The 21,969-nt window shown below is 44.0% G+C and overlaps 1 protein-coding gene and 1 long non-coding RNA gene across 3 annotated transcripts in view; both read right to left on the reverse strand.

The window, feature by feature from the left end:
• Slip1 (SLo interacting protein 1) overlaps positions 1 to 21,969 on the reverse strand; it is a 160,630-nt gene that overhangs the window by 91,970 nt on the left and 46,691 nt on the right. The window lies entirely within an intron of this gene.
• Positions 31 to 20,575, reverse strand: LOC143221861 (uncharacterized). Its single transcript, XR_013011877.1, has 2 exons — positions 1,560 to 20,575; positions 31 to 1,468 (listed from the first exon to the last, which is right to left on the reverse strand). It is a non-coding gene; the product is annotated as an uncharacterized LOC143221861 (long non-coding RNA).

Genomic DNA, 21,969 nt, shown 5'->3' on the forward strand with positions numbered 1-21,969 from the left:
AACCGAAAAAGGGATCTTCTACGTGCCCCCTGCACCCGCTCACCTCCTAGGAGTGGAGACTTTTAGTATGTTTACCTCCTAACTAGTCCAGACAAAGTCCCAAAGTTGAAAATTGTGTTCCTTCCATTTCCCTCTACGATTTTTCGTTGACTGGACTAATGACGCGGGATTGCAATCCCTAGTCGCAGCTCATAGCCCTTGGCTACATTCTTATTCCACCGGTCCCCTGTTCTCCTTATCTTAGCTCGACGCACCTGCCAGCTATTCCCTGGATCTACTTTTCTAACCGTGGATTCGACTTCCGTTTCACTTTCCCTTTATTTCTCTAGACCTCCAGCATTATCTCACCGTGGCACACCTGTCGACTATCGCGCGACCTATGTCCAGGGTCCTTCAGCAACCCAAGACACAAACACTCCCTTTCGTCCTCGAGTCCTCGGACACTAGCCGAGATCTTATTCCAGAATTATGTTATTCCGATTAGGATCGGATGGCGCACAGCATCGAGAAAGAGAGATACATATACATAGAGAATAAAAACGTTGCCGATCGCAGGGATCGCAGGCGTCGTAGCCGTCGCGACGTCCCCGCCCCTATCCCCTAGGCTCCGGGGCCGCGAATCCTGCACGAAACCCTCGTCGTTTTCACGAGTGGATAATGACGCATTTTCCACGAGCGTCGCAGCGCGCGACCCGGACGGATATACCTTTGTTCGTGGTGATACAGCCATTATTAAAGTCTCCTCGTTACGGTGGTGGTTCTCGGCACTCGCCGCCGACCATACGTGTCTCTCGCCCTCCCTCTCGCCCCGCTCTGTGCGGTTATTATTCGAGTTTCCCCCGGAATCGCGAGTCGCGCCGTGCAAAATCAACCCGGTCGCGTCGTTCCGCTCCGGCCGAAAACCGTCGTTGTTCGAAGTTCGTACCGGAAGCCGCGCGATAAGAAAGGAACACTGCCGCGCGACCGAATTTCGATCTCCTGTGTCTAGAGGTGTGCGAGAACCCGAATATATTCTCGGGAATCCCGGTGGTCTGGATGTTCGAGAATTTTATTCGGGAACGGGACGGATTCTAGGAAATTTCGGGATTCTCGAATATACAGGGTGGGGCCAGGGGGTGTAAGCTGCCGTGTTAAAGAAGTGGCCAGTATTTCAGCGCCCTCTATAGCTCAGGGCCGAAAAGGGTCGAACTAATGACAGTATATATATATATATATATAAATACAAACGCTACTCACTTACACACAGATACTCGCGTAACTCACACAACTCTATCTACCGTAGCTATATGTACTTTAATGTACACGCGTACAATTAATCTTGTAAGTGGAAAGGGTAGAAATTTATACAGCTTGAAATATATAAAAAATAAATATTTATTATAAATCTATTTATTTTCTCTTACAATGTTTCGTATAATAGGTACGCGCTATCTCAAACAAAAGTAATCCAGCGGAACTTCAATAGGATCTGCGAATATAAAGACAAGATATATTATCGCACATGTTTATACCATCATTTCTTAACTATGTTTATTTGTAAATAAATAATATATAAATACCTGGTAAACATAAACTTGGTACGGCAGACAGAGAGAGTCCTCGCCGCACTTTGTTCCCAGTCGCAGAGAGCCACTTAGAAATCCTTTTCTCATATTTCCTGTCCTTAGGAAATTTGTATAAACTGCTATAATTGCCGGGGCAATTAAGAACAACGCACAATTTAGCAACCATAGCTACTCTTTCACTGTCTTTCACTTGGACCAACTTCGATTCGCTTAGAACAATTCAGAACAATTCCAGTGTGGGTTAGGTTGCTAAGCGTTAGCGTCAGTCAGAGCCAAGCAAGCGTTCTGCGCATGTGCCCCCATCACGTGATGGGGAACACCAACGCCGCCTATAAGCCAGGGCCAGAAACTTAGTGGTTGAATTATTTGCATTTCAGCTTATACCCCCTGGGTGAGGCGTTGTGAACAGGTCACCAAAAGATAGCACATCATCTATTTTTTATCCTCAATTGATACATTAAACTGAAGAAAATGAACATTTTAATACAAGAAAATGCACCAGACTGAGACGTCAAGGAGATATGAAGGTGAACTCTGCTTTTTTTTTTCTTTTTAATCGAACGGTATGGTTTTTTATTTACATTCTGGTGCAGTGTTTCAAGACGAACACAATGACCTATTTGTGGAGGTCATTCAAGGTCGCTTAAGTTCAACTGCAATGGAAAATAAATTTTTTTTGTTTAAGTTGGTTTATTTAAGGTCGCATCAACATCTCGAGTTATTATCGACCAAAATAAATTGTCTCAAAGCCAGTTGCGGCTCAAGTCAAGTAGAGGCCCCAAGCGGTAAACATTTTGGGGCCCTCAAATTCAAGTCGGAAATAGAAATTGCGAGAAAGCTCTCATAAACTTATCAACGAAAATGAAAAATATTGCAAAATTTCATATCGTTACACATTAAATAAATTTATTTAAAATTCGGGGTCCTATGGTATTGCGGGGCCCCACGCGGCCGCTTAAGTTCAACTGCAATGGAAAATAAATTTTTTTGTTTAAGTTGGTTTATTTAAGGTCGCAGAAACATCTCGAGTTATTATCGACCAAAATAAATTGTCTCAAAGCCAGTTGCGGCTCAAGTCAAGTAGAGGCCCCAAGCGGTAAACATTTTGGGGCCCTCAAATTCAAGTCAGAAATAGAAATTGCGAGATAGTTCTCATAAACTTATCAACAAAAATGAAAAATATTGCAAAATTTCATACCGTTACACATTAAATAAATTTATTTAAAATTCGGGGTCCTATGGTATTGCGGGGCCCCACGCGGCCGCTTAAGTTCAACTGCAATGGAAAATAAATTTTTTTGTTTAAGTTGGTTTATTTAAGGTCGCATCAACATCTCGAGTTATTATCGACCAAAATAAATTGTCTCAAAGCCAGTTGCGGCTCAAGTCAAGTAGAGGCCCCAAGCGGTAAACATTTTGGGGCCCTCAAATTCAAGTTGGAAATAGAAATTGCGAGAAAGTTCTCATAAACTTATCAACGAAAATGAAAAATATTGCAAAATTTCATACCGTTACACATTAAATAAATTTATTTAAAATTCGGGGTCCTATGGTATTGCGGGGCCCCACGCGGCCGCTTAAGTTCAACTGCAATGGAAAATAAATTTTTTTGTTTAAGTTGGTTTATTTAAGGTCGCATCAACATCTCGAGTTATTATCGACCAAAATAAATTGTCTCAAAGCCAGTTGCGGCTCAAGTCAAGTAGAGGCCCCAAGCGGTAAACATTTTGGGGCCCTCAAATTCAAGTCAGAAATAGAAATTGCGAGAAAGCTCTCATAAACTTATCAACAAAAATGAAAAATATTGCAAAATTTCATATCGTTACACATTAAATAAATTTATTTAAAATTCGGGGTCCTATGGTATTGCGGGCCCCACGCAGCCGCTTAAGTTCAACTGCAATGGAAAATAAATTTTTTTGTTTAAGTTGGTTTATTTAAGGTCGCATCAACATCTCGAGTTATTATCGACCAAAATAAATTGTCTCAAAGCCAGTTGCGGCTCAAGTCAAGTAGAGGCCCCAAGCGGTAAACATTTTGGGGCCCTCAAATTCAAGTCAGAAATAGAAATTGCGAGAAAGCTCTCATAAACTTATCAACAAAAATGAAAAATATTGCAAAATTTCATATCGTTACACATTAAATAAATTTATTTAAAATTCGGGGTCCTATGGTATTGCGGGCCCCACGCGGCCGCTTAAGTTCAACTGCAATGGAAAATAAATTTTTTTGTTTAAGTTGGTTTATTTAAGGTCGCATCAACATCTCGAGTTATTATCGACCAAAATAAATTGTCTCAAAGCCAGTTGCGGCTCAAGTCAAGTAGAGGCCCCAAGCGGTAAACATTTTGGGGCCCTCAAATTCAAGTCGGAAATAGAAATTGCGAGAAAGTTCTCATAAACTTATCAACGAAAATGAAAAATATTGCAAAATTTCATACCGTTACACATTAAATAAATTTATTTAAAATTCGGGGTCCTATGGTATTGCGGGGCCCCACGCGGCCGCTTAGACCGCTTACGGTTAGATCCGCCAGTGCTCAAAGCACTCATCAGGATTCCGGGAATTGCAACCTGCGTTAGTCGTTTTACGTTTTTCTGACGCACCGTGGTCAGAAGGTCCCACTCTCCCGATATATTCGCCGAGGACTTCCGGATGAAAGCTAGAAGCTAATGTCGGGGGTGGGCGACCGAGAGGAACAACGGTCGCCGGGACTTCGAAACCGTAGCAAAGAACTGGTAAACGGATTCGGAAAAATTGCTTCTGGTGCATTGCTTTGTCGCCGGCTCCGTCGGGGGCTTTGAGGATCCTTCTGATCCGAAGAGGCGGGGGTGAGGGCCGGCACAAGGAAACGCCATCCCTCTTCGTCGCACGCCGCTGTGCGAATTTCTTCGTACTTCAAGTTTATCGGATATAATTGTTCTTCGGAAGCAATTAAATGTAGGACACTCGCGAAAATAGATCGAAGAAATACATCTTCTCATTAATAACGGTTCCATCGTATACAGGGTGAGTCACCTAACGTTGCCACCTCAAATATCTTTGTTGTTTTTAAAGATACGCCAAATGTCTGAAGGACAAAGTTGCATGGTAAAATGGGGTTCATACGATACCAAAAAAAATTTTTGTTTTTATGTAATTTTTTTTTGGATATATGAAAAGTTTACCCCTTCATTTTTTTCAAATTTATAATTCGATATTTCTGTATATATTTCGAGGAAAGATAGAAATTTCATTTTTAACCATGAATGAAAAATATCGGATAATTGTTCTTCGGAAGCAATTAAATGTAGGACACTCGCGAATAGATCGAAGAAATACATCTTCTGATTAATAACGGTTCCATCGTATACAGGGTGAGTCACCTAACGTTGCCACCTCAAATATCTTTGTTGTTTTTAAAGATACGCCAAATGTCTGCAGGACAAAGTTGCATGGTAAAATGGGGTTCATACGATACCAAAAAAAATTTTTGTTTTTATGTAATTTTTTTTTGGATATATGAAAAGTTTACCCCTTCATTTTTTTTAAATTTATAATTCGATATTTCTGTATATATTTCGAGGAAAGATAGAAATTTCATTTTTAACCATGAATGAAATTTTTATTTCCAGGTTTTCGTTTTAACCTTGCTTCCATATTGACGTGTGTACAGGGTATCAACGTGTGTACCGGGTGTCCCAGTTGAAGCGAACGGGATAAAAAATCGTGTTGCATCAGACGAGTCGCGCAGCAAGTAGGTCAATTGGGTCTCTATAAAATAATTTTCCACGGGAAATTGAGCTTGGGAAAAATTCAGTGGAAAATTAGAGAGACGCGTAAATGCTTGCAGGCCGGTAGTCGCGTCGGATTCGGGTCAACTGTGGCAGCGTTTAGATCTGACGGGGTGAAACGCGATGAAGCGAAGCACGGTTTCGAGATTAGATGTTCCGTTTTCGCGGTGTGTTGGAAATGTCTTTAATCTTGGTCGAACAGATTCGAAACTTTTATGAATATCGTACCGGAAATTCTCTGGATTTTTCTAATCATTATATTCTTTTACCTTTAAAATCAATTATGTTGTCCTCTAATGCATAATTTAATTCAACATGCATAACTATTATTTCATTATCTATCGGAAATATTATTCTTAAATAGTTACGAATTGCTTAAAACCTACTATGCAGTTCTGATTGCTTTGCAGTTCTATGCTTGGGAAAGATTCGATTCCTTTGAAGATCAAAGTATGTACTTATAAGTATCTTTTCGAAACTTGTATGTACTCATTCCGAGGTTCGATATCAGTTCGTACAAAATGAATACCTTTCAAATATAATCATTGAAACATTATTGCTATTAAGTGGTAATCGAAACCCATGAAATGAAACTTGGTTATTGAAATTGACTCGGATTCGTGAGTACTTATTGAACTTGATCCCATCCCTAGTCGCCGCACGTTATAAAAACGTGTTGCTCTAAATAACGACACAGTGTTTCCGCGTATTACGTATTTCTGTGCTGGGCAGTGCCGTTAGAGAATCTTTTTCCCTTCCACTATCCCATTCCAGCACCATGAGCATACTCCAACATCCCCCACTAAAACCGTAAACTGGTCTCGTATTAATCTGGTCAGCCGAGAGGGGGTAAACTGTATTCCCCTCAATTTCCTCGATCTGGCAACACTGGTGCTGGGCTCGCTTGGTTAATTGAGTCTAACAATTACTTCAGTGTAATTGTTCTTTTAAACCACTAACTTTTATGTTTTGGACCATTTAACCGTTTTCTTATTGTAATTATAGTCCAGTTTTGCACATGTAATTGAAGATGTAATAAATACTCATGTAATTAATTACTGCCCAACTCTGCCGCGGCGCTTACTGGAAGGGGACAGTGAGCGCTACAGTGGGGACGGTTCTGTCTCGATTCAGACAAATGTGACCAGCACTGCTGTATTTAATCTATGTGTTAATAATAAACGTGAAAGCTGTACGATGTTGCGATTTGCTCAGGCTAGCTGTGCTTCTACCAGACTGACGACTTTATGACTTGACTTTCGTCCTTGGGAGACCGTCGCTTGCGCCTAAACCCTTCTTACCTAAGACATTATGGTATCGTCGAGTTCCAACAAGATGATATCGGCGAATCATGGTGGAATCGCGCAGAAAATGGCAGAGGCAGATGTGGAGGCACACTTCGGAAAGAGATTGGCTCCCTGTGAGCGCTTGTAGCTTGTCGGGTCGCGTTGGTTGGCAGAGACGAGACGAGACGAGACGAGGCTCGGCTCGCAGGTCGACAACGTCGAGCATAAACGAGTCGGTATGTAGGATAATGAGGTGCTACTTCTCCGGCCGAGTCAAAGTCTTCAAGCAGTAGTTAGAAATGAAAGCAACTTCGTCTACTAGCCGCGCTTTCATGGAGCCGCGGCCGTGGGCGCGGGCTCGAGCTCTCGCAGGCCTTTTGCCTGACTACGCGCGCAAGCTACCTGAAAGCGGTCCACCGGATCTAATTGCTCGAGGAAAAGGATACAAACGCGACGATTACGTCCCCGCGATTCCGCAAGATGAAGGAGAATGGGGACGACGCGCTACCGAGAGAGAAAAATCTTCGAGAGCGAGAGAGAGAGAGAGTGAGAGAGAGAGAAAGAGAGAAAGAAAGAGAACGAGAGAGGGAAGCTCGTTTCACCAACGGCGCAGAACACGACCGTCTGAAACCGGCAACGGCGTTTACATTTTTCAGCCCGTTAATCGGCCTGCTGCCACGCGCCCAACAAAATCTCCGAGCATCGAGCGCGTCCCGTGTTCTCTCTCTTTTCCTCTTTTTCTCTCTCCCCTTCTCTATTCCCCTCTCTCTCTTTCGCGCGCTCGGAAAGAAATTAACGAAACCGGCAGAGTGTGTAAACGTTCCGGTTTCGCTCACCTTCCGCCTCGGAGTCCCCGAGAATCGAGAAAAGAGAGGGAACGCTAATGGAGACACAAAGGAGCCTGTTAACGCTTTGCCCAACGGCAGTCGACCGGTAATCCTCGAAAAAGCTGACGGCCAAAAGTTCCTTGTGCGACGATCATGACTTTGCACCTTGGCTGACGAAAACCGAATTAATTTCACGCGTGCCGTTATTTCGGTTCACGAAGAAATGAACGGGATCGCGTAGAAGTACGATGAATAAACTAGTGATTAACTGGAAACCCCCCATCAAACGTTAACGATACCCGAACGAAATGGTATATCGCCAAGAGAGGAGAGAAGGCAAAGTTCTTAAAATTTCTCGTCCGTCTTGAGCCTTCATTAGCGCGCAAAATCGACTTGATGGGATTCGTAAGATTTAAAATGGTACTTGAAACCCTGTCGATGAAGAGGAGCAGGAGAGCCCGGAAGAAGAAGGAGCGGAAGGTAGGGGGATGAGGTCGAGAACGAGGATGAGCGAAACAGACTGCCGGGGATTAAGCGGCGCTCGGAGAGAGTCGATGAAACGGATAAAGCTTGTCCGCGAGCGTTCCCCCGGCCGATTTACTATTTTAATAAAACCGTTCGCAAAAATACGGGGCTTTAAGTTACGACGAGCGAGGAATGTGTCGGGTGCGGGTTGGGAAGATCGTGCCCGGTGTCCTAGGCTCGGTTTTCAGCCCCGCGACCCAGGACGGAACGAAGGAAAGGTCACGCTAATGGCACCATAGATTTCCACCCTCCATTTACCCCATCCGTTCGCATCTTGTCGCGAGGTTCGTCGGGAATGGATGGCCTGGCCAGCTCGACGGCAAACGGGAACGAAGGGTCGCAGGAACGCTCGGGTTGCTCGGGTCGTTCGGGTTGTGCTCGGGTTTGAACCGCGCCGCTGGCTGAAAGGGGCGCGAGTCGCTTAACCCCCTAAACGCGCGGAATAATTTACGATCGGTTCCATCCGCGCTCGCCACGACGATCTTCTTCGACGGTTTCTTTCAGCTGTTTTTTTCCCTGCCCCTCTCTCTCTCTCTCTCTTTCTCTCTTCCCCTTTTTCTATCACGCCGCTTCTCTTTTTCCCAACCCCGTCCTACACCGCGACGGTGAAACCGCGTCCCTTCCGGGAGCAGACGGAACCCGCGTTTACACACGAACTCGCATTCACAGCCGACGGATTTATCTCCGATCTTCGATTTTCTCCTCTTCCCACTCTTTCTCTATATTCCAGCTCCTCTCCTCTATCTCTCGAATCTCTTTAAATCCACTTCGCCACGGTATTACCGATTATATCGGGAGCCATCGACGATCGCAGCGCAGATTCGATATCGGGCCGGGACGCGTGAAATGTCCGATTTTTCGACACAGCAGTTTCAACTTCGTCGAATCGGCTTTTCGAAAATTCTGTATAGAAGGGAGAAGGATTTTCTCGCGTGTACCGGTGCTGCGAAATATATTGGGTTCCGATGAAACCGACAAATTTTCGTGTGTTGAAGGATATCATTGGAGTCGAGTTCTTTTGTAATCGAAAGACACAGCCTAGTGAAATAGATAACTTTAACGTAAACGCTTTTATTTTCAACGAAAACGGCGATTGAGAAACTATGTACAGTGGGTGTACAAAGTATTAGTACACCTTTTAAAAACTAATAACTTTTTTATAATTGTAGCAAACGACCTGATTTTTTATAATCATTTAGAAGCATTGGTTTACGAAATGATATGCAAAAAAGATTTTCCAGAAATTTTTAATTTACAAGGTTAAACTTTTTTATTGGGACCCTTAAAGAAAATTTAAAATGTGTATGTTTTGTAGATATAAAATAGTTACACACATGCTGAAAATTTCATCGAAATCGATTAACATACACGCGAGCTACAAGCGGTTAAAAATGGTGAAAATCGTAGTTATATACGACTTTTGATCAATTTCTGCTTAAAATCCACAGAATCGTACACCTTTCGATGCGTGTCATTTTTTCCTACGTCAACCGATTTCGTTGAAATTTTCAGCATGTGTATAACTATTAAAAATGCCTTTTTTCATTTTTGCATGTAACCTTGTAAATTATAATTTTTGGAAAATCTTTTTTGCATATCACTTCGTAAACCAATGCTTCTAATTGATTATAAAAAATGAGGTCGCTTGATACAATTATAAAAAAGTTATTAGTTTTTAAAAGGTGTACGAACACTTTGTACACCCACTGTATATGTACCAGGTATGTCGACTCTTCCGTCGAACTGAACAACGGGGCGCGGATCTTCATTCCGACTGGTGACGCGTCCATTACATTCTAACCGCAGTAATTCTTGGATTTTGAGTTCTCTCCAGAACTGTTTTATTTCATGGAATTTCATGGAGTTTCTTGTCTGAATTGAATACCGAGCCGACCTGATAAGAGTCAAGAGACTTGAGAAATACCGTGAAAATTTGTTCAACTTCAACGACACGTGTACAGGTTCCTCCGGGCCCCGATGGGTTTAAGCAAACACAAGCTTTTTCTCGGATAAACTTTCCTTTCCTATGAAATGTTAATTCGGGAGGAGTTCGTCGGAGAAAAATTTCTCTCGACAGGATTAAAATAATGGAAGCGCGAAGCCGACGAGGAAAGGGACGGGAGAAGGAGAAGGGATTAGAGTTGGAAGTTAGCGAAATCAGTTAGCAATAAGTACGTAAGAAGAATAACGATCTCGGTGGGAAAATAAGTCTGGCGGAAGTAACGAGGCGCCAAGAACAGAGTTCTTCTTTCGGAGGATCGCTTGTTCGAGAGAGTTCGAGGTTGGCATGCAGAATTAAATTTCAAATTTCCTTGTCCACGGCGGAAAGAAAGCAACGTCGGTGTCGGCGTCGGCGCGGTGACGACGCAAGTTTCGTCGCGTGATTGTTTCGGAAGAAGCTCTACAACGAAAAGGGAGGAAGGGAATCGAGAGAGGGGACTCTCTCTCTCTCTCTCGAGGGGCTGATATCGCCGGGAGAGAGGCAAACTTCCTCGAAACTTGCGAAACCTGCGCGGGACTCGAGATTTAATCGCGGTCGGGACTTAATTAAAAATCGGATATCGCCTTAACGGGGTTTCGTTGGGACGCTGCTCCTCTTGTAACTGTCTGATAAAATCTTGATACAAACCGCCGATCTGTTTACACCGGTGACAAGATCAAGCCACTTATCTTGGACTAGCATAATATTTACTGCCCGCAATTTGGTTAAACTTCTACGCAATTTACCGAGTTCAACGATCTCGTTTCTTTTTTTTTTCGAAGACTCTGTAATGGACTTCACCGTCGAAAGAAAAACCTAATTAAGTCTGCACTTTATATCTCGCCGTAGCTGCGCTCTTTCTCTCGAGGTTAGTTTATAAATACGTAAAAAGCGTGCTAATGGTTCGCGCTTCTCGCGGCGTAATCTTTTGCGAAAGAATATTAATAACGAATTACCTTGTCGGGGCGCGTGCACGCGCGGTTTTACAGCGGACTATTATCGCGAGCGAATCAATCGATTACGGCTATAAAAAGAATCGGAATACATCGTTAATAAAGGACCTTGTTTTAAAACGGTTCCCTTTGTGGCGGCCGTAAAAATACGGAGTCGATAAAATTGCAAAAATAATCCAAACAGGACTACCCGAGGGCTCCTTGAATCAGCGGATCGCGATGAAACACGGACCATTTACGCGGCTGGCAACGCTTTGGCGCGTCGATTCGAATTCGAATTCGATTCGATTCGATCGTGCACGAGCACCGTCCGCGGAGCAATAATAGCTATGCTAATATTTGCCGGTCGATGTTCAAGGAAATCGTTAAATTCGATGCGCGCAGATCTTATCGTGAAGGAGGTTCGCTGCTGCTGTTGCTGCTACTACTACTTTGGCATGATAGCCGTACGCCAGAGGTATGCCAGAGCCCTTCTCCTCTCTCCCTCGAGTGTCTTTGAGGTACACGAGCCGGAACGTTCCAAGGCCTGAGTACACACTATCGATGAAACGAGGTTGGGAATGCTCTCTCCGAGTGCTTGCTCCTCTTAAATGGAATCTTTATCAAAGACAGGACGTTTCCGTTGTCCCTCCGCTCCCAACACCCACCGTGTTACTCGATCATAACGTGCTCTATAACTTGGCTCGCCAAGGTGTACCCGTGTTCTCTCCCTCGCCACGAAACTATTAAATCGTCCTTCAAGTTCGTACTGCCCGGATTAACGATTGAGGTCCGATGTTTCTCACCGTTGAAGGCTGAGGGCGCGAGTCGTCTCCTTCTACAAGTGTGCCAGAATAATTACAAAATCTTCGCTGAACTAAAACACAGTGATAGCTGTTCAGTTCGATAGAGAGAAAGACACCTAAATCGTCCCTCAAGTTCGTGCCGTCCGGATTAACAATTGAGGTCCGATGTTCTCACCGTTGAGAATTGAGGGTACCAACCGTCTCCTTCTTCAAGTGTGCCTGAACAATTACAAAATTGCTGAACTAAAACACAATGATAGCTGCTTGGTTCGATAGAGAGAAAGACACCTAAATCAACCCTCAAGTTCGCACTGTCCAGATTAACGATTCAGACCCGATGTTCTCATCGTTGAAAACCGAGGGTGCGAGTCGTCTCCTTCTACAAGTGTGCCTGAACAATTACAAAACCTTTGCTGAACTAAAACTCAGTGATACCTACTCAGTTTGATAGAGAGAAAAATACTTCGTCCGACAAGTTCGTGCCGTCCGGATTAACGATTCAGACCCGATGTTCTCATCGTACAGAACCGAGGGAACCAACCGTCTCCTTCTGCAAGTGTGCCTGAACAATTACAAAATCTTAGCTGAACTAAAATACAGTAATAGCTGTTCAGTTCGATAGAGAGAAAGACACCTAAATCAACCTTCAACTTCGTACTGTCCAGATTAACGATTGAGGTCCGATGTTCTCACCGTTGAGAATTGAGGGTGCGAGTCGTCTCCTTCTACAAGTGTGCCTGAACAATTACAAAATCTTAGCTGAACGAAAATACAGCGATAGCTGTTCAGTTCGATAGAGAGAAAGACACCTAAATCAACCCTCAAGTTCGAGCTGTCCAGATTAACGATTCAGACCCGATGTTCTCATCGTTGAGAATTGCGGGGTGCCAATCGCCTCCTTCTGTAAGTGTACCTGGGCAATTACAAATCTTTGCTGAACTAATATTGTTCAGTTCGAGATAGAGAGGGAAATAGGGAGGGTTATCGTATCTCTCGAAAAAGCAAAACGGTCTCGGAACAGGCCGCGTGCTCCGACTCCGACATCGACGCGTCTCGGTTAATTGATCCGGTAGCAAGCCACGGATAGCAAACACAAGAGACAACCGGCAGTGGCTGTTGAAAGATTGATAGGGTTGAAAATCGTCGGTGTATCGAGACGCTAAAGGGGTGGATTGAACCGGTTGGTAATCGGATAAATTAATTAGTCGTTCCCCGAGGGTGAAGCGTCCTCTCCAGGCCTCGGAGAATACGTCGACTGGCTTCGAGTCCGCCAGGACTTTCCGGGATTATTAATATCGCGCCGACGACGTGCGCCGGGCTGCGCTGCGCTCAACTGCACGTCGACCAACACGCTCTGTGTGTGTATCGAGACACGATCCACGTCTGGCGGTCTTCTAGACTGTTTCCTCGGTTTCGAACATGTCTGGCCCGCGAATGTGTGCGTTTACACGATTGTGTGCGTTCGCATGCGTTCGACGTAGGAAACGGTAACGAAATAACGGGCACACGGGTTTCCTCGCGGAACAACGCAACGCGATAAAACTCGACTCGACTCGGCTCGGGTCGCGAGAACACTCCTGGGATCCTCAAAACCGCTGTCTGACTCTTAAACGACTGCTGGCGTGTTTCCCTCGCGAGACCCGACGAGTGTCGACGCGTGCACACGCGATCGCGCCTCCTCGCGAGCCCGAGTCGATCGATTTCTCCGGCGAACCGTGATAATTAATCTAGCAGACTCCGCGGAGCGCGAGACTCCTCCGCCGTGAACCGCGAGCGCGTTCGAGCGGCCTCGAATCGGCGAATTATCGCGAAACTTCGCCGCTCCACGCTCCACGCCACTCCCGGCTCCCCGATGTTCGTTACGCGCCGCGTAAGTACCCTGAACAATGCTTCCGCGGACTCCTCCCGCGATTCTATTAGCTCGTGCAAGAAATTTGTTCGCAAGAATCGAGTGCCACGAATTTTTTTAGAACGACGCGACGCTTCGTTCGACGAAAAATAAACAAGTTTCTTTGACAGGGTCCGAAAGTACTCTTCGTGCCTCGCGAGTTGTTCCTCGCGACGGCACAAGGGTAAAGGGGGTCCTCTCGCTCTTAGCCAATGGCTAGGCCGTGACGTCGCACGGTTTAGCCAATAATTCGGCTGAAGTCCCACAATCACGTACCATATTTTAGTCCGTATACTTTTTCATACACGAAAGTCCCGAAAGCTCCTTTCGGAATGTGTTCCTTTAATATTACTAAATAAATATTAGGTTGTCCCAAAAGCTGCGAATTCATGTTAGGAAGTACTAAATTAACATAAATATCACCGCATTGTTTGTATTTATTTAGCAACATTAAAGGAACACATTCCGAAAGAAATTTTTGGGACAAACTGGTACTTCAAATAAGCAGCGAAATGATATTCTGTTCACAGAACATTCGCCAAAAGCAACATTCAACATTTCCGATGCGGTGCTGCACTTTGTACCATTCTCATAGCAAAATTTAATACAAATTCTCTCTTTGTTCCATTGTTTTCACAAGTAAAAAAAAAACTTTTTAAAAACCATGCTTCTATTAAAATGCACTAAAAAGGAGAAAATAACTATTTTAGACATTAGTGACTATAACTACAAGCGTGGAGCGCTAAACTGTATTGACGTAATCTTCGTGGGCGCCCCACGCTTTTATTTATAGTGATTAATGTCTAAAAATATTATTTTCTTAATGATTAATAAAAATATTAGTTTGTACAGACACAACAAAAAAACATTGTAGCAATTGGACTTATACCGCCCGGGAAATTTACAAATTCGCGTATTTTTTAATCAAACCTCGTATATTTTTTATAAGTACATTTACATACAAGGTGTTCCGTTTAAAATTTCGCCCGCATCCGGACTGCTAATATCTGGCGGTACGCTTCGGTTGATTGTAAAGTAAAAAGGGTGAAACATCCGACAGCCCCGTTTCCCTATCGAGCATCCATAATTGCGAGCTGTAAGTGGAAACTTTTATAACAGAAAAAACGGGAGGGGCCGTGGACGTTGACAAATTAGAAAACGGTGTCGCGCGTCGCATTCGAAAACATCTCGTCCGCCGCGAAACAAACCAGATATGGAATAATTCACCGCGTAACGAATTCAATTTGACGGAGGGGGCGCGTGACACGCGTAATTATGCGTCGCCGGTGCTCGTCCGGTTACAAAGGCGACAAAGCTATTTCCGCGGCAAAGGGAATGAGTTCGATTTCACGCGGCCCGTTGCGGACGATCCGTCGAAATCAGCGAGAGCGCTCTTTGCCGCGAGAGCGCTCCGAATTGCCACCGGGGGCAACGTTTCGACGTTCTCGAAGGAAGGAAAGGCTCTCGATTTGATTTCCATTGTGTGTTGTTCCCCGTGAAAAGAATTTTCGTTGTCCTATGCGACGCCACAGTGGTCCCCTTCAGCGATTTAGCTGGCCAAAAGTCGATTTCAAAAATTTACCTAAAGTGTGAACTAATTTTTTTTTGTTATCATTCAGGCACCCATGAAGTGCTGTACTTCATCGAAAGTTAAAGATTTTCGTAGTACGTGTCTTGCTGCTAAAATTCGATGAGACACTTTTTATATGTTTCAAGTAAGTTGTTCATATTTCTTTCCAGTATGAAAGTTTTGCAAGTAAGTATGGACTATACTTTCAACAATTTTGTATCTTTTTATTGCATATCTTATGGTAATTATTTACATTTCAACACGATTAGTATGTAAATAAGATTTGTTACGATTGTAACACTTTATGAGTAATTATGTTGTATATCAGGTTGAGTCCGAGAATTTTTTTAAGCGCGGTTGTAATTGTCAAAGGTTTGGGCTTACAGCAAAACAAAAAAAAAGTTGCACGAGTCTGCACCTTTTTTTTACAGCATTTTGTTTATCGCGCCAAGCGGTCCTTGCGTTTCGGGCGCGCACGCTTTCCAGACGTAAACACTTGAGATGAAATGATGTTTTTAAAATACTTAAACAAATACAAAATGATACTACATGTGATTTGTAAACGTTGCGGGATCATTAAACATTATAAATAATTTTGGCCAGCTAAATCCAATGAAAAGTTTCGGTTCAGAAGCTTATCGGTGCAAATGCCCAATTGTCACCACGATGTTTTGAACATTTCGGATAATCTGGCAAGAAAATGTTTCGAACAAAAGTTAATCGATACTAGGTCATCTATAAATTCCAATTAAAAAATTTGACAAAAAAATTTTTTTAAATAAAAAATATTATATCATGTTAATTTTTTAAATGCTACTAAATATTTTTTATTTCATATTGTTGTAGCTGATGTCAAGACGAATCCAATGACCTACTTAACTACGGCTTTAAGTCTTAAAATAATGCTAGAATAATTTTCTCCAGCTAAATGGCCCGTTTAGACCACTGTGCGACGTAGAGTGCTCCGGAGGCTTCGTTTCGTTCACCGTGAAGTGCCCTTGGAGCAGAGTTGGGCAAAAATTTAATCTACGATTGACGACTAAATTTCTACTTCAATCGTGAATCGTTTTCCCGATAAAAATAACGATGATCTTGAAAATACTATGAAAAAATAACCGGACAAAAAAGAATTCTTCTTCTATGATATTCCTCTTTCGATACCCTTTAAATGATGCCAAAAATATTTTTTTTGTGCCACTAAAAATAAAGGATATACTTAGGTGGCCTCCTTCAGCTGTGACACCCTGTATAACATAAACTCTGTTCACGTGCTTTTATGTTTTTTTTTCTCGATGATTTCTTCTTTTAATCAACGATTGACGATTACCTTCATCAATCGTCGATTTCACGATGATTTCTGTTTTTAATCGTACACATTAATCAATCAATCTCGATTAAAATTTTAATCGATTAATGCCCGACTCTGCCTTGGATGATCAGTGAAGCCAGATCAAGACTTTTCTTCCACTCTACCTTACTTTTCCTATGGCGGAGAGTATCCCCCAACAATTCCTTTTCTGTCTCTGTCGTGCACGTGTCACATTGTCATGTGACGAACCCGATAATGACAGAGAGGGGGTAACTGTATCCCCCTCAATTTTCCCGCTCTTTCTCTCTTCGTAGCTGCCCTCGATCTCGACGGAGCCGCGACGGTGCCCCGTGGGGCAATCTTTTCCAACAGAGCATCGCACGATACAAACCAAGAAGCGAGTGACACGCGCCGCGTTCTTTTTCGCGTTTCGCCGTAAAAAGAACGGTATCGTCGGCGAACGGCTTGACAGGGTGAGGCGAGACGAGGGCGTGAGAGAGGGTGGGAGTGAAACGCAGAAAACGAAGAAAGAGAAATCCTTGTCGAGTGGCGGCCGACTTTGCCTCTTCCGGAGGCGAAAGTTCGTCGGAGCAGGTGGGTACACGGTAGGACGCTCTGTTCCTCTCTCTCTCTCTCTCTGGCATCGGTGGAAAAGAAACTGCTCTGAATATGCCGGGAGTAATGGTGACAGAGTGGAAACAGGGGTGGATGCGAGGAGACAACGCGGAACGAGGAACGAGGTGACTCGGGGCTGAGCGGGACGAGGCGCGAAGTACCAAGCGGTCGCGAGTATTATCGTCGACATAAAGGGCACGCTCTTGTAAGCTCCGCGGCAGCCATCCGACGCATTCATCTTTCCCGAAGGTTAAACGCGCTCGCGTTCTCCATGGGGGTGGCAGGCGGGATGGGACCGAGGGGATGAACGCCGCCGGAGAACCAAGACAAACGGAAGGAAATCGAATGCTCGGCGGAATCGGCGGGGAGCCAGACGGGGCCGACGCGACGTGGCGTGGAAAGGAATAACGCGAAAGGAATAAGAAGGGTCTACGAGATGGAAGAAATGAGATCGAGGATCGGATCTCGGGACAGGGATTCGAATCGCGCGTTTTCACGGAGGACGCGCGAGCAACGGCGACGAGAGACAGAGAGAGAGAGAGAACGAGCTTTATATAGGAGACACAGTGACGGAGAGCTCGGTGGCGAACGGAGAAAAAGAGTAGCGGAAGTAAAGCCTCGACTCAATTAGCCACGTCCAGGTTAATGAAAGCGGTCGCAGCGATCCAATAAAATTCTAATAAAGTCGCGCTCTGTTGCTCGTCGCTGCGTCACAACGGGAAACGAAGAAGACGGATAAATAGACGGGAGGGTGGTAGCGAAAGGGAACGCGAACGCGACAGAACGAGAAAGAGAGATAGAGAGAGAAAGAGAGAGGGAATAGCCGAAGAGGCAGGGAAGAGGAGCGTAACGATATAAAAGAGGAGAAAAAAGAATGCGACAGACGGACGAGGGGAGGGAGAGACGCGGAGAGAATTCGACGAACGGCAACGTCAATAGACTCGGATTCGTATCGCCCGAACAATGTGCGCTACCACTGGACAAGGGCTGAATGCGGCAATGGGTGTAGGGAACGAGAGAATACCTAACCGCTTTCTCTCTTTCCAACTCCTCCTCCCACGTGCTCTCTCTTTCTCTTCCTCTCTATCGCTCTGTCTTTCTCCTTTCTGTTCTCCGCCGTGGAAGGGAAAAATTAGGCTTCAATACAAGGCAGAACGTCCCTAATTGCATTTCCTGGTCACGGGCTCTAGAGCTCCTCGCTGAGCGACCACCGCGCGATCCAGAACAAAACGAGAAAGTGTATTTCTTTTTTTTTTTCAAATCCCCGCCTCGCCCCACGTCGCCACGGGCCTCTCCTCACCCTGCGTCTCGTCTCGCCATCGCGTTTCGGGTCCCGTCGGTTCGCTTCTGTCGCTCCCGTCCTGATGGAGTGCACCACAAACACACCGTATACATGCCGCCGGATTCTAATGATATAGCCAGCCAGCAAGCTCAGCGAGATCATAAACAGAACCGCCTTTTGCAAGTTCAGCCCGGCTTTAGTCTCGCTCCGACGCGGGATCGTCTTCAATGGCTTCAAACGCTTCCGCGATCGATTCGGCGGGAACCGTGCAATTTATGCGCGCTCTTTCTTCGCGACGCGATCATTTTATAACGGCGAACAATCGGACGATGCCGTGGCGCGTGTCGACTACGCGCGCCGATCATTTCTGCCCCCATCTGCACCTTGAAATCTCCTCTATGCCTCCACCCACGCAGAAAATGTTTGTGCCACAACATATCCCCCTCTGAACCGTGCAAATTTTCTTCATAACATTTTTCCACACTATTATAAATAACGGAGATTATTCTTTGTAATAACTATTTTAAATAGATATTTTAATTGTAAATGATTACACTCTTTGGTAGTGTACATAAAACAGACGAATAACGTTAAAATATTGATTATAATCCGCAGTACCTGATTGAAAAATAGCTACAACGCTCCATAGCTGTTACGCTCCTCTTTATGGACAAATTTCGCATTCAAAACATCCGTTTCAGTAAAGACGGCATACAGTACAAGAAGTAGAAATCTCTCTCAAGCTTTAAAATGGTTGTTTTCTCATCAAATTTGGATAAATTTTAAGCAAAGTTACAGCAGTTTCAATATTGAGCGAATTTTGAACTAGCTGCGGCCGCTGAAATCGGGCAAATACCCCACCGCGCGGCGCCAGAATCGTAAGAGCACCGGCACGACCGCGAAGGAGAGAGCATGCAAAGTTAATCGCGAGTACGACTACGACTATGACAGCAACGGCGACGCGTTAATCTTGTTTCCCTGCGATTCTCTGTTCCACGCTCGAACGGCTCCCGGTTCTTTGCTCTGAGCGCGCCTCCTCCTTCTCGCCCGGTTTCCAATTTCCGGTTCCTCTTTTTCGACGAAATTAAAAAAAAAAACCAGGCGCCGCGCCGCCCGTCGAAATTCGAGAAAATTTCCCGATTCCGACAAGGATCGAGAGGGCTCTGTGTATCGAGTGCTCGCGCGAATGCGAATCGATCGACGCGGCTGTTTTCTCCAATGCGCCGTTAAATGCAAATAGCCAGTCGTGTTACACCACTCGAACGAATAGCCGAACGGGAGGTGGTGGTCGGGGAGGAATCGTGGCGTGTCGACCGGTCCGAATTGATCACAATTTATTACCCTCGTCGAAACGAACGTCGAACGAAACTGACGGTGCTGAATGCCGCTAAACCGAACCCGCTACTCCCTCATCTGTCTATCTCTCTCTCTCTCTCTCTTTCTCTTGCTCTCTTTCACTTTGACTCTCGCACCTAATCTGCTAATAACGACCTGCAGACTCATTCGGAAACAAATCGCGCTGAATGGTGTTCCGCGGTGAACCGCAGGGAGCCTAGTTGACTAGATCCTCCTAATCACCAGACTCTGCGGAATGTTCTAATCACTAGATAGCGGATTTTGTGCATTTCTGACGAAAGTTAGTAGATGTAATTTAATACCACCGATGATACACGTTAAACTAACCATTAAGGATGTTCTGGAGGTATATAAAAACGCAACAAAATTTTTGAAAATTTCACAAGGTATAATCCTTACTAAATTAATGCAATTACCAAAGTTTGGGTTCGATTCCACTGCACCGTTTAAGAATTATAGCAACTTAAAGTTTGCACATTTTAACACGTCTTCTTATGGAGAATTCATAAAATTCCACTTCAAACCCTATTTAAACCTTGAAAAAACGCAACTAGAGACTCCAGATTTTTTTTATATGTAGTAAAAATTATGTAATTAATTATGCACAAAATTTATTAGGATTCACTAAATAGTTACAGAGCAAAAAAATTATAAACTGTTACAAAACGTCAAATTTATCGTGTTGTCTCTCACTAGCATGGAAACGCGACAAGTGTAGACCACTGAATATAGCTACAGAGGGTACAGTATTCGCAAAAGTTTAATGAAAAATATACTCATGAATGGGGCTTTCATTACCATGTATTGATGGATTTCGAATTTCTTGTACTTTTGTCTCCCATTGTACCTCCAGAACATCCTTAAGGGGGCCGTCTCCTTGCAGATGACGGTCGCGCGTGAACACTCACACACCGCTAGAGTACACTCACACACCGCTAGACCACGTATACGTACGCGAGAATTGCTAGGATCAGGGAAATGCGTTCTGATTTCTCGATAATGCAAAGACGGGGGTTTTTATTAGTCAAAATCGCTAGATAAAAGATCAATCTAGTGCGCTGTTTGCTTCAAAAGTCGTTCTTTTACGTTTCCGAGCAATGATTTTGCAATATTCGGCTGCATGTTGCCCGTCGCATGTTGCCCGTTAGATGGCGCTGCAGTCACGCCGGCGTACTAGCCTCTCCGACGGGCAACATGCAGCCGAATATTGCAAAATCATTGCTCGGAAACGTAAAAGAACGACTTTTGAAGCAAACAGCGCACTAGATTGATCTTTTATCTAGCGATTTTGACTAATAAAAATCCCCGTCTTTGCATTATCGAGAAATCAGAACGCATTTCCCTGATCCTAGCAATTCTCGCGTACGTATACGTGGTCTAGCGGTGTGTGAGTGTACTCTAGCGGTGTGTGAGTGTTCACGCGCGACCGTCATCTGCAAGGAGACGGCCCCCTTAAGATCGCGTGTACCACTGACGGTGCTCGCTGACATATTTATTTAATACGCTAGAAACATACACGGTGGTTCACGCAACTTGCACACCTTTTTTTACAGGTGTGATTTAAAAATGCTTTTATGCACACCCCCAGAAGGGGGGTAGTGTGGGACTTCAGTAGGAACGCAACTTGCTCATCTATATAACTTCCAAAGTATGCGTTGCGCGAACAAGTTTTGTGTACAGAAGTTGCATGGTCTGAAAGTGTACATTACTTAGTGTATTTCGTTTTTTTACAGGTGGAAGCGTTTCGGAGATTTGAAGGTCGACTTTGTTTTTTTCAATGGAATACTATATTTTTTATACCAAAACATGGAAGAATGTCGAGTTCTGAGTAAAAAAGTATTGACCTTCCTTAGCCCTAAACCTAATAACTAACGAGTAATTTCCCTTTATTTCCTGAAAATTTTTTACTCGTTAATTATTAGGTTTAGGGCTGATGAAGGTCAATACTTTTTTTCTCAGAATTCGACATTTTTCCATATTTTGGTATAAAAAGTACAGTATTCTCATATGAGCGATCGAAATAAATTTCTCTCGTCCATAATTGTTATGCGTAGACTGCGGATTTTATGCATTTATGACAATAATGAGGAGGTGTAATTTAAAATAGCAAAAATATTAGGAAAATTTAAAAACATATCATATTATTCTCCACCTACTAAACATGATAGGGGAGAAAATAATTTTCTATTTTACTCCAGTTTGTTGCAATTCAGGTAAGAAATTTTTATTTTGCATAAAAATCCGCAGTCTAGTT

The sequence above is a fragment of the Lasioglossum baleicum genome, chromosome 3, assembly GCF_051020765.1.
Source record: "Lasioglossum baleicum chromosome 3, iyLasBale1, whole genome shotgun sequence".
Taxonomy (NCBI): Eukaryota; Metazoa; Arthropoda; class Insecta; order Hymenoptera; family Halictidae; genus Lasioglossum; species Lasioglossum baleicum.